The sequence below is a fragment of the Triticum dicoccoides genome, chromosome 6A (genome assembly GCF_002162155.2).
Source record: "Triticum dicoccoides isolate Atlit2015 ecotype Zavitan chromosome 6A, WEW_v2.0, whole genome shotgun sequence".
Classification (NCBI taxonomy): Eukaryota; Viridiplantae; Streptophyta; class Magnoliopsida; order Poales; family Poaceae; genus Triticum; species Triticum dicoccoides.
The window spans coordinates 94300826-94313787 of record NC_041390.1 but is presented as its reverse complement, the minus strand read 5'-3'; positions in this window follow the sequence as shown (position 1 = coordinate 94313787).

Below are 12962 nucleotides of genomic sequence, written 5' to 3'. Positions count from 1 at the left end.
CATGGAGGGGTGGTTGAACAGGACCCCGTGGTGTGGAGGGCTGGATGAACAGTAGACGGTGGAGGGGTGGTTGAACAGTAGCTGGTGGAGTAGCGCGCGGCAGAGGCTGGATGAACATGAGCCCGTGGAGGCTGGAGGAGGTCGACGGTGGAGATGAACAGTATCCCGTGGAGTCCCGTTTTGCGGTACGCCACACCCCTCCCGATGAACAGGACCCCCGTTTCGACCGTAGGAGGTCCGTTTCGTCCGTTTTGCGGTACGCCACACCCCTCCTGATCAACAGGACCCCCGTTTTGACCGTAGGAGGTCTGTTTCGTCCGTTTTGCGGTACGCCACACCCCTCCCGATCAATAGGACCCCCGTTTCGACCGTAGGAGGTCCGTTTCCTCCGCTTTGCGGTACGACAGACCCCTCCCGATCAACAGGACCCCGTTCCGAACGTAGGAGGTCCATTTCCTCCGTTGTGCGATACGCCAGGCCTCGTTTCCATCGCCTGTTCCGTCCAAGCCCTCCCTATGAACACGACCATGCATTCCATTCCGACCCAGCTGGTTGGCTCCCACGCGTTCCATTGCCTCCCAATGAACACGACGCATTTCGTTGCCTCCCTATGAAAACAAAGGCGTTGTTTCTCCGTTCCGACCCAGCCATGTACACGAGCCCTGGCCGTACGTATGCGCGAGTAGGCGTTCGAGACCCCGCCCGTATGTACACATACGTGGCCGTATTTTCTTTCTTGCACCCTGGCCACTGTACGTGTACATACTACGTACTTCCTTGCCTGTATGTATGCTTCGACCAGGTGGGTCCCGACTGTCACGCACTTCCTTGCCTGCGAAGATGTAGCTGGTGGGTCCCAGCAGTCAGGGGGGCGAATCTTTTTTTTTGCCCAGACGCACTTCCTTGCGTGCGAAGATGTAGCCGGTGGGTCCCAGCAGTCAGGGGGGCGAATCGTTTTTTTTTTCCGGACGCACTTCCTTGCATGCGAAGGTGTAGCTGGTGGGTCCCAACAATCAGGGGGGCGAATCGTTTTTTTGCCCGGACGCACTTCCTTGCATGCGAAGATGAAGCTGGTGGGTCCCAGTAGTCAGGGGGAAACGTTTTTTCTGTGAAATACAGTGGCCCATCCGGTGGGTCCCAGCTGTCAGGTGGAGGAATCATTATTTCCGCGTAATAAGGAGGCACTTCCTTGCTGCGGCCATGGACCCAGCTTTCAGCCCCTCCATGTATACCACGTCCGATGGAAGTCGTTCGTTGACCATGTTGACCAGGCCGCGCCGAGAGCACCACAGCGGTGGAAGATGGCGAGGCCTAGGAAGGGGACGACGCGGAGCCGGGGAAGACGAGGCAGTGCAAGCCCGGGCGGAGAGGAGTACGAGGGTTCACTGGTTCGGCTGCGGTGTGAGGCTGCCGTCGCCGCAGGGCCTGGCCAGCGGTGGGAATAGTAGGGGGCGGTGAGGCCTCCGCGGCAGCACAGCCGGCCACAGGAGGTAGGAGCATGCGGCACGACTGGCGCTGCTTTGGGCGGCTAGAGCAAGAAGACCAGAGGTTGAAGAAGCACTACGGCCATTGGATGGACATCGTACGGTCACTGGAGCTAGAATCGTTCATATTGACTAAGTTGACAAAGCTCTCCGTCCCCGTCAACTTAGTTGGCCCACAAGTCATCGTCCCACTATGGTGGGTCCCAGCTAGCAGGGGGTATTCATTTTTTTGTGCGTAATAAGGAGGAACTTCCTTGCATGCGAAGATATAGCTGGTGGGTTCGACATGTCAGCGAGGGGAACGTTTTTTCGCGAAATACAGAGGCCCTTCGGGTGGGTCCCAGCTGTCAGGTGGAGGAATCATTATTTTGCGCGTACAGTCCACGGCCGATGGATGTCGTTCGTTGACCACGTTGACCAGGCCGCGCCGCGAGCACCATGGCGGTGGATGACGGCGAGGCCTAGGAAGGGAACGACACGGAGCCGGCGAAGACTCAGCAATGGTTGCCCATGCAGTGGGGAGTACGAGGGTTTACTGGTCCGGCTGTCGTCGCTGGAAAATAACATAAGGTGTGGGTGAGTAGAGGAATGGCCTAGCCAACAATGAAGTAGGGTGGGGCGGTGCGGCCTGTGCGGCAGCACAGTCGGCCACGGGAGGCGGGAGCAGGCAGTCCCACCGGAGCTGGTTTGGGCTGCTGGAGCAAGAAGATCAGATATTGAAGAAGCAGCACGGCCGTTGGATTAACATCCAACGGTTACTGCTGCTAGAATCGTTTGTGGACTAAGTTGACAAAGCCAAAGTACACGTCAACCTAGAAGACCCACAAGTCAGCCTCCAAATCTGTCCCAAACAACATACAACCCGAAATTTCTAGCCAGATTCAAATTAATTTTAAATCTAAATATACCTTAATTTAAATTCAATGAAATTTTACCCGCACAAAAACAATGAAATTTAAAATATCAAAATCCGAAAGAAAACAGTATTTTGGAACTAATTGCCTGTTTGCTGTATTTTTTCATTTTACAGCCCATTTATTATTACTTATAGCCCATTTCTTATTACTTATAGCCCATTTTCTGGGCAAAATGCATCCCTCCTCGTCCTGAAAGATTTCCGGCCCAGCAGGACATAGAAAAGCAAGTAGGCCTACGTTGGTTATTCTGCAAAAAACAAAATAGCTGGCTACCCATTTTCAGAAAGGAAAAAAACAAACTGGGTTGGTCATGTGCTAAACATATGAAATAAAAGCCTGGGCTAGACGGGCCACGGGTCCCGCACAACCCAGTTGATACCCTTCTCCTTCCCGAAAAAACAAAATTACTGCGCGCGCTGCTGGGTCCCTACTGTCATCCTCACCATGTACAATCATCTCTTTATTCCTCTCGGTTGTTGACCATGTTGACAACACCGGAGGGCGGCGCCGCGGCGAGCGAACCAAGGCAGAGGCCTCGGACAGGAATGAACAGGACCCGAGGAAGATCACAGCCAGCCGTGGGAGGCGGGAGCAAGCGGTCCCGCCGGCGCTGGTTTGGCTTTGGCGGCTCGAGGAAGAAGAGACTGAAGAAACGCGACAAATGCTAAATGTCAATCCAACGGTCAAGGTTGGCACAATCGTTTGTTGACTAAGCGGACACCGAGTAGCATACTTTTTTATATATAGGAAGAAAAGTGCGAGGAAAATGCGTTCGTCTGCCGTCCTCCTCACAGGGAATGTTCGCCACATAAGTGACTAGCACCCTTGGTTTTCAACCGAGAGGTCTTGGGTTCAAGTCCCGGGAACTCTCAATTTTGTCCTCCTTCCTTCCTCGCAAAAAAGGGGAAAGAAAATCAAAGACTTGGGAAGGCGTACAGAACAAGCTAGTGTACCAGTATAGAGACGTTGCCGAGTTTTAGAAAAAAGAAAGACGTGCTCCTGTAGCTGGTTTGAATTCAAACCTAGACTATGACTATATATGGTGCTATGCTACTCTACAAGTAATGAAACTGACATATCCAACGTTCGCTTCTCCTCTTCTCTACTTACTCTGCCTAGCATCAGAAGCTCTGGCCGCAGTAGCCATGTCCGCTCGCTGCTCATCCACATGCTCTTCAACAGGCAACAACCAGATATGCGCCAAGTCGCCACCCGTACCATTGCCTGTGGGTCTCATCACACCCCTGCCGGCACGCGCACCGCAGCCGATTGCTCATAGCAACCCGCTCCCTATTGGTGTGGTGCCATTTCTGCAAATCACACAGAGTCATCCGTCGCGTCTCAACCACAATCCGCAACCCTGGCCGAGTCTTCTACAAATGCCCGAATCATGGGGTAATAAATATGTTTAAGTGTTGTTCTACTGCTTTCAGTTGCTGATTTTTTTAATAGTTTGGTTGATGATCTTCCAATTTGATTCGTGCAGAAAAGGGAAGATTCATGTGATTTGTATTTCTGGGAAGTTGCTGATATGGGGGAATGCAACTACGCTGATTATTTGGTTAGCCGAGGAATCCCAATACCAGCAGGTTGGGTGTTGGACAAGTAAATGAAGGAACGACAGAAGAGGAAGATGCAGAGTAGAAGGTTAAAGATGCAGTTCCTCTGATCATGGCCAAGCAACAGCTGTTGAACGGCCTTGAAAGGAATGAGGATATGAAAGAGCTTGTGAAGATAATTGGCAAAATCGATGTGCTCTGTAGGATGATTGTCTCTTTATTTGCAGTGTATGTAGCACTCGTGATGTATTCAGTGGCTACGACATGAGCACTTTGCTAAAACTAGTAATGATTGAAACCTGTGTAGTAGGCTGGGCGTAGTGTTGTGAACATCTAATGATTTCTATTAACAGAAATCAGGGGGTATCTCCTTTTGCTCATATAAATAAATAAATAGCAGAGGCCCTGTCGGGTCAGCTTTGTTTTCATTCGAAGACGTCGAGAAAATTGCAGTCCAACAGCAAACTATGTCATCAAATTCAAGTTTCACAGCCAAATATGAGTACAACTAAACAACAATGTCATCATGTTTTAGTTGTCATACAATCACCAAACACAAATCAGCATACATAACAAGTGATGTTCTCACAGCAAAATACTAAACAACATGTTCATCAGGTTTCAGTTGTCATAGCAAACACAATTTCACATAGTAGATAAAAAACGTCTTCTGACAGGAAAATACGACAAAAGCAATGTAATCATCATTGTTAGTAGCAGCGTCAACATCTTCGCCATGTGTATCAGTCTGAATCGTAATTCCCCACGGTGTCATCTTCTTCTTCGTCCTCAACGTCCTCGAACGTTGGCTTCTTCTTGATCAACTCTTGTATGTCCACAGCACGACAGGCAATCTTTTCGCTGGCGTCATTGACGTGATGGTTCTCAAAGATATTAGGAACATCTGTGTTATCTTGTACATCAGGAGCAGTGTAAGCATCATCTTGTTCTGCAACTTCATTAAACGAATTCCTCTGCTCAAACCTTTGCAATACTCTCCAGTCATCGCTACGTGCAAATGTGTCTTCCAAGAAAAATATTTGTGTTGCTTGATTTGCCAAAATAAAGGCTCGTTGGTCTGGTACGCCGCCTTGACATTGATGGATTTGAAATAATCATCAGCTCTAGGTTTTGCGATCCTGGAAAATAGGTTATACCAACGACAGCACAACAGAACCACACACCGATGATCCTCGGAACTGGAGATATACTGCAACTGAACAATGTTTGTTATGTTAGCATACATTTCAGTTGTCTCTTTGCCATACGTATCCGTGCTCATGATGGCACTGTTTTGTGTCTTCCTGCCTTCGTCTCGTGCAAGGGTGTTGTAGCGCACATCTCCAACAACGCAAGATTCATAATGTCTTACCCGAGTATGAGGACCCGTTGCTAGTGAGTAAAGGGCATCATCAACTGCCTGCCCATCCTCCCGCATCTTCTTAACCTATGGTTAGAAAATAGACAAGCTGATCATCTTATGTACTCAATATATTAAAAAAATTGATAGTGCACTTCAAAAGCTTACATGGTTCTTGAACCATTTCGCAAATCCTGCCATAACCAGTTTGTCAATGTTTCTTGGATTTTGCGGCAGTAACTCCTCTTTGTAGATGCTGCACAACATAGTGATCGCGTCAAACATCCAAATATATAAGAATGTGCTGCAAGTTTAGTAGATTACAATGTATAAGCTACAGTACTGCACTTACTTGATATAAGGTAGTATCTCAGGACAGCTATTCAACACATACCAAACCATTTTGTCCAAATCTTTAGGTTTCTCCTCTCGTCGACTCTTCCCTGTAACTCGAACAGAATAATCGAAAACATTGGGCCCGGGATTGTCTTCACCCACCTCTTTGCTAAGCTGATTAGCTGTTTCAATGTATTTTGAGAAGAATGTCAACGCTTCTGTAGCAATGTAGGCCTCTGCAATGGAACCCTCGGGTCTAGCTATGTTCCTAACATAGCCCTTGAAAGTGCCTAGCCACCTTTCAATAGGGTACATCCATCCATACTGTACTGGACCTCTAAGTAGTGCCTCATCAGGTAGATGAACAGCCAAATGCACCATCACATCAAAGAAGGCTGGAGGATATATCTTCTCAAGGTCGCATAGGATAGTTGGTATCTTGTCTCTAAGACGCTCCAAAGCATCTATCCTGATATTCCTACTACAGAGTTCCCTGAAGAATTGTCTCAACTCTGCAACTACTCTGTATAAGTCAGGGCGGCCCAATCCTCTAAGGATAACAGGTAAAACCCTTTGAAGTAGGACGTGGTAGTCATGAGTTTTCAACCCTTGTACCTTGTTTCCATCTGCACTGACTCTCCTTTCAGGGTTGGAAGCAAATCCATGTGGGAATCTCACACGTGACAGGACCTCGCAGAATTCTTTTCTTTTTACCTTGTCCAAGACGTACACAGCTGGTGCCAGATCTCGTGGTTTACCTTCATCTTGCACCTGCAAATCCTTTCTGATACCTAGGTGTGTCAAATCAATCCTAGATTTTAAGGTATCTTTCGTCTTGCCTTCAATATTAAGAAGTGTCCCGATAATGCTGTCACATATATTTTTCTCGATGTGCATCACATCAAGATTATGCCGCAGATCCAAATCTTTCCAATACTCCAGGTCCCACAAAGTGGACCTGCAGGTAAACAATAATCTCTCTTCTACCCTGCCACACTTCCTTTTCCCGCCACCATTACCAGGATTGTTTCCTGGTGTAATATGCCTGACCTTCTCTAATTCCACTTACAACTCATCGGCGGTGATCCTCTTTGGCGCATCACGGTTTTCATGCTTTGCATTGAACACATGTCTTCGGTATTTTCTAGGATGCGGCTTGTCCTTGGCAAGGAAACGACAGTGTCCAATGTAACAGATCTTGCTAAGTATTGCGTATGACAGCGGATTCCTGTCACAGCGAACACATGCATTGTAACCATGTGTCGTTCGCCCTGACATAGTGCCCAAAGACGGATAATCATGGATGCACCAAATTATAACATCACGCAGAAGGAAATCAGCTGGTGGGCTGCTATATAGGTCTCGAGTGAGAACACCCTTCCATAGCTGTTGAAGTTCCTCCACGAGAGGCTCCATTAACAAATCAAAATCCTTTCCAGGACTTTTTGGACCTGGGATGAGTAAGGCCATCATGTAGTTTGATTCTTTGGTGCAGACATTTGGAGGCATGTTGTAAGGGATAACAAGCATTGGCCACATGCTATATGTGGCGCTCTGGTGGCCAAATGGGTTAAATCCATCTAAAGCTAAGCCAAGTCTAATTTTCTCGGGTCAGCAGCAAACTCTTTGTGTTTATCATTGAAGCTTTTCCACTCACTACCATGAGATGGATGGCTCATTACATTCTGATCTCTGTACTCCTGGTTCCTAGAATGCCACAGTACATCCTCTCTTGTTTCAGCATCATGAAACAACCTCTGCAATCTTGGTGTAATTGGAAAATGTCTCAGAACATTATGAGGAATCCTCTTCACAGCATCGCCATCTTTCCATCTTGATGATTTGCATTTCGGGCATTCACTTAAGTTGGCATAATCCTTCCAGAACAGAACACAATTATTCTTACAAACATGGATCATATCATATCCAATTCCAACTGCACGAAGGAAATTCTTCATTTTACTATAGGTGTGTGGCAGCTCAGATGCATCTGGGGAAGATTTGCGGAAAGCAGCCAACATCGCATCGAATGATTTGTTGGTCATCCGCTCAGATGTCTTCACCTGAAGAAAGGTGACCATAGCTGAGAATACCGGCAGCTTATTTCCTGGGGTGACAACAACGTTGAATTGCTCCAACATGCGGGCCCACCATTTTTCTTCTGGAGGTGAAAGTTCACGGAATGCACGAGCATTTCGTAGCATTGTTTCAATGTTGGTCAAACTCACTGGCTCCGCCACCACCACCACCTCCTCCTCTTCCCCTTGAGCATCAGGCAGATCAAGATGGTGATTTGCTGCTTCCACGTAGTCAATAAAATTGACGTTCACGGCTTCACCATGATGAACCCACCTAGTATATGTGACCGACATCCCATACAAGTGTAGATGATTTTGCACAGTTGACTGGTGAGGGAGTCCTGGATTAGGGGGTCTCCGGACAGCCGGACTATATCCTTTGGCCGGACTATTGGACTATGAAGATACAAGATTGAAGACTTCGTCTCATGTCCGGATGGGACTCTACTTGGTGTGGAAGGCAAGCTAGGCAATACGGATATGTATATCTCCTCCTTTGTAACCGACCTTGCGTAACCCTAACCCTCTCCGGTGTCTATATAAATCGAAGGGTTTTTAGTCCGTAGGACAACATACAATCATACCATAGGCTAGCTTCTAGGGTTTAGCCTCTCTGATCTCATGGTAGATCTACTCTTGTACTACGAATATCATCAATATTAATCAAGCAGGACGTAGGGTTTTACCTCCATCAAGAGGGCCCGAACCTGGGTAAAACATCGTGTACCCTGCCTCCTGTTACCATCCGCCTAGACGCACAGTTCGGGACCCCCTACCGAGATCCGCCGGTTTTGACACCGACACTGGTGCTTTCATTGAGAGTTCCTCTGTGTCGTCGCCGTTAGGCTTGATGCCTCCTTCTATCATCGATAGCGATGCAGTCCAGGGTGAGACTTTTCTCCCCAGACAGATCTTTGGGTTCGGCGGCTTCGCACTGCGGGACAACTCGCTTGGCCATCTGGAGCAGATCGAAAGCTATGCCCTTGGCCATCAGGTCAGGTTTGGAAGCTTAAATTACTCGGCCGATATCCGCAGAGACTTGATCTTCGATGAATTCGAGCCCCTGCCTTGTGCGCCACACGGTCACGTTGAGTACGATTTAGCTCTACCATCGGACCATGTTTAGGAAATCGCACCGGCAGCCGCTCCGGCACTTAATTTGTAGCCAGTTGCGCCTCCCATGGACGGGTGGATAGACCCCGCCACAGAGGCCGTATCCACAATGGCGATTGACCCGAATATCTACCATACCCTTCACGAGAGCCGTGTTGCAAAACTGTCGGATCCTTCCCCGGCCACGGACTCCGAACCACCTGCACGTGTCTATCAAATCCGACTGGGGGCCAATCATGGATTTCACCTCCGCCGATATCTTTCAGCACTCGCCCTTCGGCGACATACTAAATTCATTAAAGTTTCCCTCCTTGTCAGGAGAGTCCTGGCCGAACTATGTCCGGCAGGATTGGGATGTGGATGACGAAGAAATTCGCTGCCCACCCACCACCCACTTAGTAGGCAATGTCGACGACTTAACCGACATGCTCGACTTCGACTCCGAAGACATCGACAGTATGGACGACGATGCAGGAGACGAACAGGAACCACTGCCAACAGGGCACTAGACACCAACTTCATGACATGACGTATACATGGTGGATACACCAAAAGAAAACGACGACGAGGAACGGAAGGACTTAACGAAGGATTGTCCCCTCGAGAAGCAGTCAAAGCGACGGCGTAAGCGCCGCTCCAAATCCCGCCTCGGCAGAAACAACGATCATATAGACCCAGCATTAGAGCAGGGTGAACCATTGCCGGACCACGGCAACACGGAGAATCAAACCGAACAACCCTACTCTGTCAAAGATAATAGTCCTGACGACATCACACCGGACAGACACCTGGAGCAACAGAATGCCCATCGAAGGCTTGTTTCCACCGTGAGGAGTCTAAAAAAGCAGAAGCAAAGGCTCAAAGCTGCACAAGACACACTCAGAATCAGATGGAGTAAAGTACTCAACACAGCAGCGAAGTACGGTGGTAATCGCCCCACCAAGAGCTACCCGAAGCGGAAGTTGCTACCTGAATTCGATGAGGAGGCCTTAGATCCCCCGCAACCAAAAATTAAAACGGCCATCTGGCCGGATAGACGACCTCACGACCAACATAGAGCGGCAGACAACGCCGCACATAAGCCAATACGCGATACATGCGAGGGCTCGCATCAAAAGGATGGCGCAACCAGATCCATCTATGTACCACGCAAGCGCGCTCCAGCATACGATGCAACATAACAAACATCCGAACAATGCAGTACACCCAGATACAGGGGTGTCGCACACCCCCTATGTTTCACCGACGAGGTGCTGGACCATGAATTTCCAGAGGGATTCAAACCCGTAAACATAGAGGCATACGACGGAACAACAGACCCGGGGGTCTGGATTGAGGACTATATCCTCCATATCCATATGGCTCGAGGAGATGATCTCCACGCCATTAAGTATTTACCCCTCAAACTCAAAGGGCCAGCTCGGCACTGGCTTAAAAGCCTCCCCGAAAGCTCCATTTGAAGATGGGAAGAGCTCGAAGACGCTTTTCGGGAAAAGTTTCAAGGGACTTATGTCCGGCCTCCGGACACGGACGATTTGAGTCATATAACTCAACAGCCCAGAGAGTTAGCCCGAAAGCTTTGGAACGGGTTTCTTACTAAAAAGAACCAAATAGTCGACTGTCCGGAAGCTGAAGCCTTGGCAGCTCTTAAGCATAGCGTCCGCGACGAATGGCTTGCCAGACACCTCGGCCAAGAAAAGCCGAGAACAATGGCAGCATTAACAAGCCTCATGACCTGCTTTTGCGCGGGTGAGGACAGCTGGCTAGCCAGATGCAGCACCATCGACCCAAGTACATCCGAAGTTAGAGATGGAAATGGGAAATCACGACGCAGCAAAAATAATAAGCGCCGGAATAAAGAAGACAGCCTGAAGAGCACGGCGGTAAATGCCGGATTTAGAAGCTCTCGGCCAGGTCAGCAAAAGCCGCCCTCTAAAGGCGCCAGAGATGAACTGTCCAGCCTAAACAAAATTCTGGACCAAATATGTCAGATCCATAGCACCCCCGATAAACCTGCAAATCATACCCACAGAGAATGTTGGGTCTTCAAGCAGTCCGGCAAGCTCAACGCCGAACATAAGGGGCAGGATACACCAAGCGAAGACGAGGATGAGCATCGCAAGCAAAGCACTGGGGAACAAAAGAAATTTCCACCAGAAGTCAAAACAGTAAACGTGTTACACGTGATCAAGGGGAGAAACAAAGCGGCACTCCCAGAGAAATATGCCGAAGGGCCTATCACCGCGGAGTCCTGCCACTGGTTGTCTCAACCGATCACTTTCGACCATTGGGATTACTCAGCAAGTATCCGCCGTGCAGGATGGGATGCCTTGGTATTAGACCCAATAATTGACGGATACCACTTCACACGAGTCCTGATGGACGGTGGCAGCAGTCTAAACCTGATATATCAGGACACAATCCGCAAAATGGGGATAGACCCAACGAAAATTTGCCACAACAATACTACCTTTAAAGGAGTAACGCCAGGCCCAGGGGCTCATTGAACGGGCTCCCTGCTGCTAGAGGTTATATTTGGCTTCCCCGATAACTTTTGTAGCGAAAATTTAACCTTCCACATTGCTCCGTTCCAAAGTGGCTATCAAGCACTACTTGGACGCGAAGCTTTCGCTCGCTTTAATGCAATACCACATTACGCTCCCCTCATGCTTAAGATGCCCGGTCCACGTGGCATCATTACAGTAAATGGAAATATTGAGCGATCCCTGCATGCCGAAGATAGTGCGGCTGCTTTGGCAGCCGCACACTAAAACGGCCTCACCAACTAAAACATTTGATAGGTCGTCAAGACTACGGACACGGTTAGATGAGTCCGATGCAGTTATATGTAATTCATACAGGTTTGATGGCCACACCCCTATTACAAATACAAGGGGCTCAATGCGCGCAGACAAGTGGCAATTTTTACTCATCTTGAATTATACATGGTTTCTTTAAACCTACCTTTTTGCATGACAACTTTTCACCCAAGTTCCTCTCTTTTACAGATGACCATCGTGCTACACCCGGCCAGGATATGGCACAACGGAGACACAGGTGCAGACGTGCATCAGGGACCCGTTCCAAGGATTCCTTTTAGATTAAGACCCTGCGTAAACCTTTCTTACTGTCTCGTGTTGATACACATCCCTCGGATTCCCAGTACTATTGAGAAGGATGCTGGCGTCTTGGCATGTGGCCATGTCAGAATAATGTATGTACCTGGACACCGGGGGCTTCTTACAAAGTGCACTATTTAGGCCCGGTTTATACCATAAAGACCGAATACCTTAGGGAGTGTTCGGCAACGCGAGTTTGGACTTATATGCATCAGCTCCGAATCATGTCTTTGGTCAAATGTTGGGTTTGCCCGGCTCCTGTGTTTTGCTGCCTTACGTTCCGCTCTATCGGCTAAGGCGGCACCAGCAGAACTACTGCGATTGTGCCCCGGTTCGTCCGGACGAGCACCTCAGTAGAGAAAGCCGAAAACTGACTATCATGATATAGCGTGAGACTGGCCAACCACTCGATGACCTATCGGAATGTTAGAATTCCTCCGCCTTAATGAAGGGCCATTTCTCGATCAAGCATGTATGCACCCCAAATTCGGGAGAGTGTGGAGCCACCAGGGGCTATATAGTAGCCCCACTGTCAAACTCCTATGGCTAAGTGAAAGTCTTAAAGCATTATAGTCTGGTTGCCTAGTTCGCTGCGCTATCACCTCCTTAATAGGACCAAGACGTTGGATTAAGTGTGAACACGCGTCTTTTGCGAACACCTCCTCATTATATGCGTGGGGGTTGAAGCCGACGACTGCAATCTTTCAGGTTATGTACATATATACATAAACGGCCGCACAGGAGGCATCATATTACTTTCAGGCAAAAGTATAAATACAGCCTTAATAAATTTCATAAAAACATTGTGTTTACAATGGGAATACATGTCACTCAAACATAATATTCTTCGAGCACTGGGCCTCTATTAAACGAGCACCCTCGAAAACTTCTTCAAAATAGTGCTCGGCAGCCACTCGGCCTATGGCTGAACCCTGCGCCGCAACAGTGGTAGCATCCATCTCTGCCCAGTATGCTTTGACACGAGCAAGGGCCATC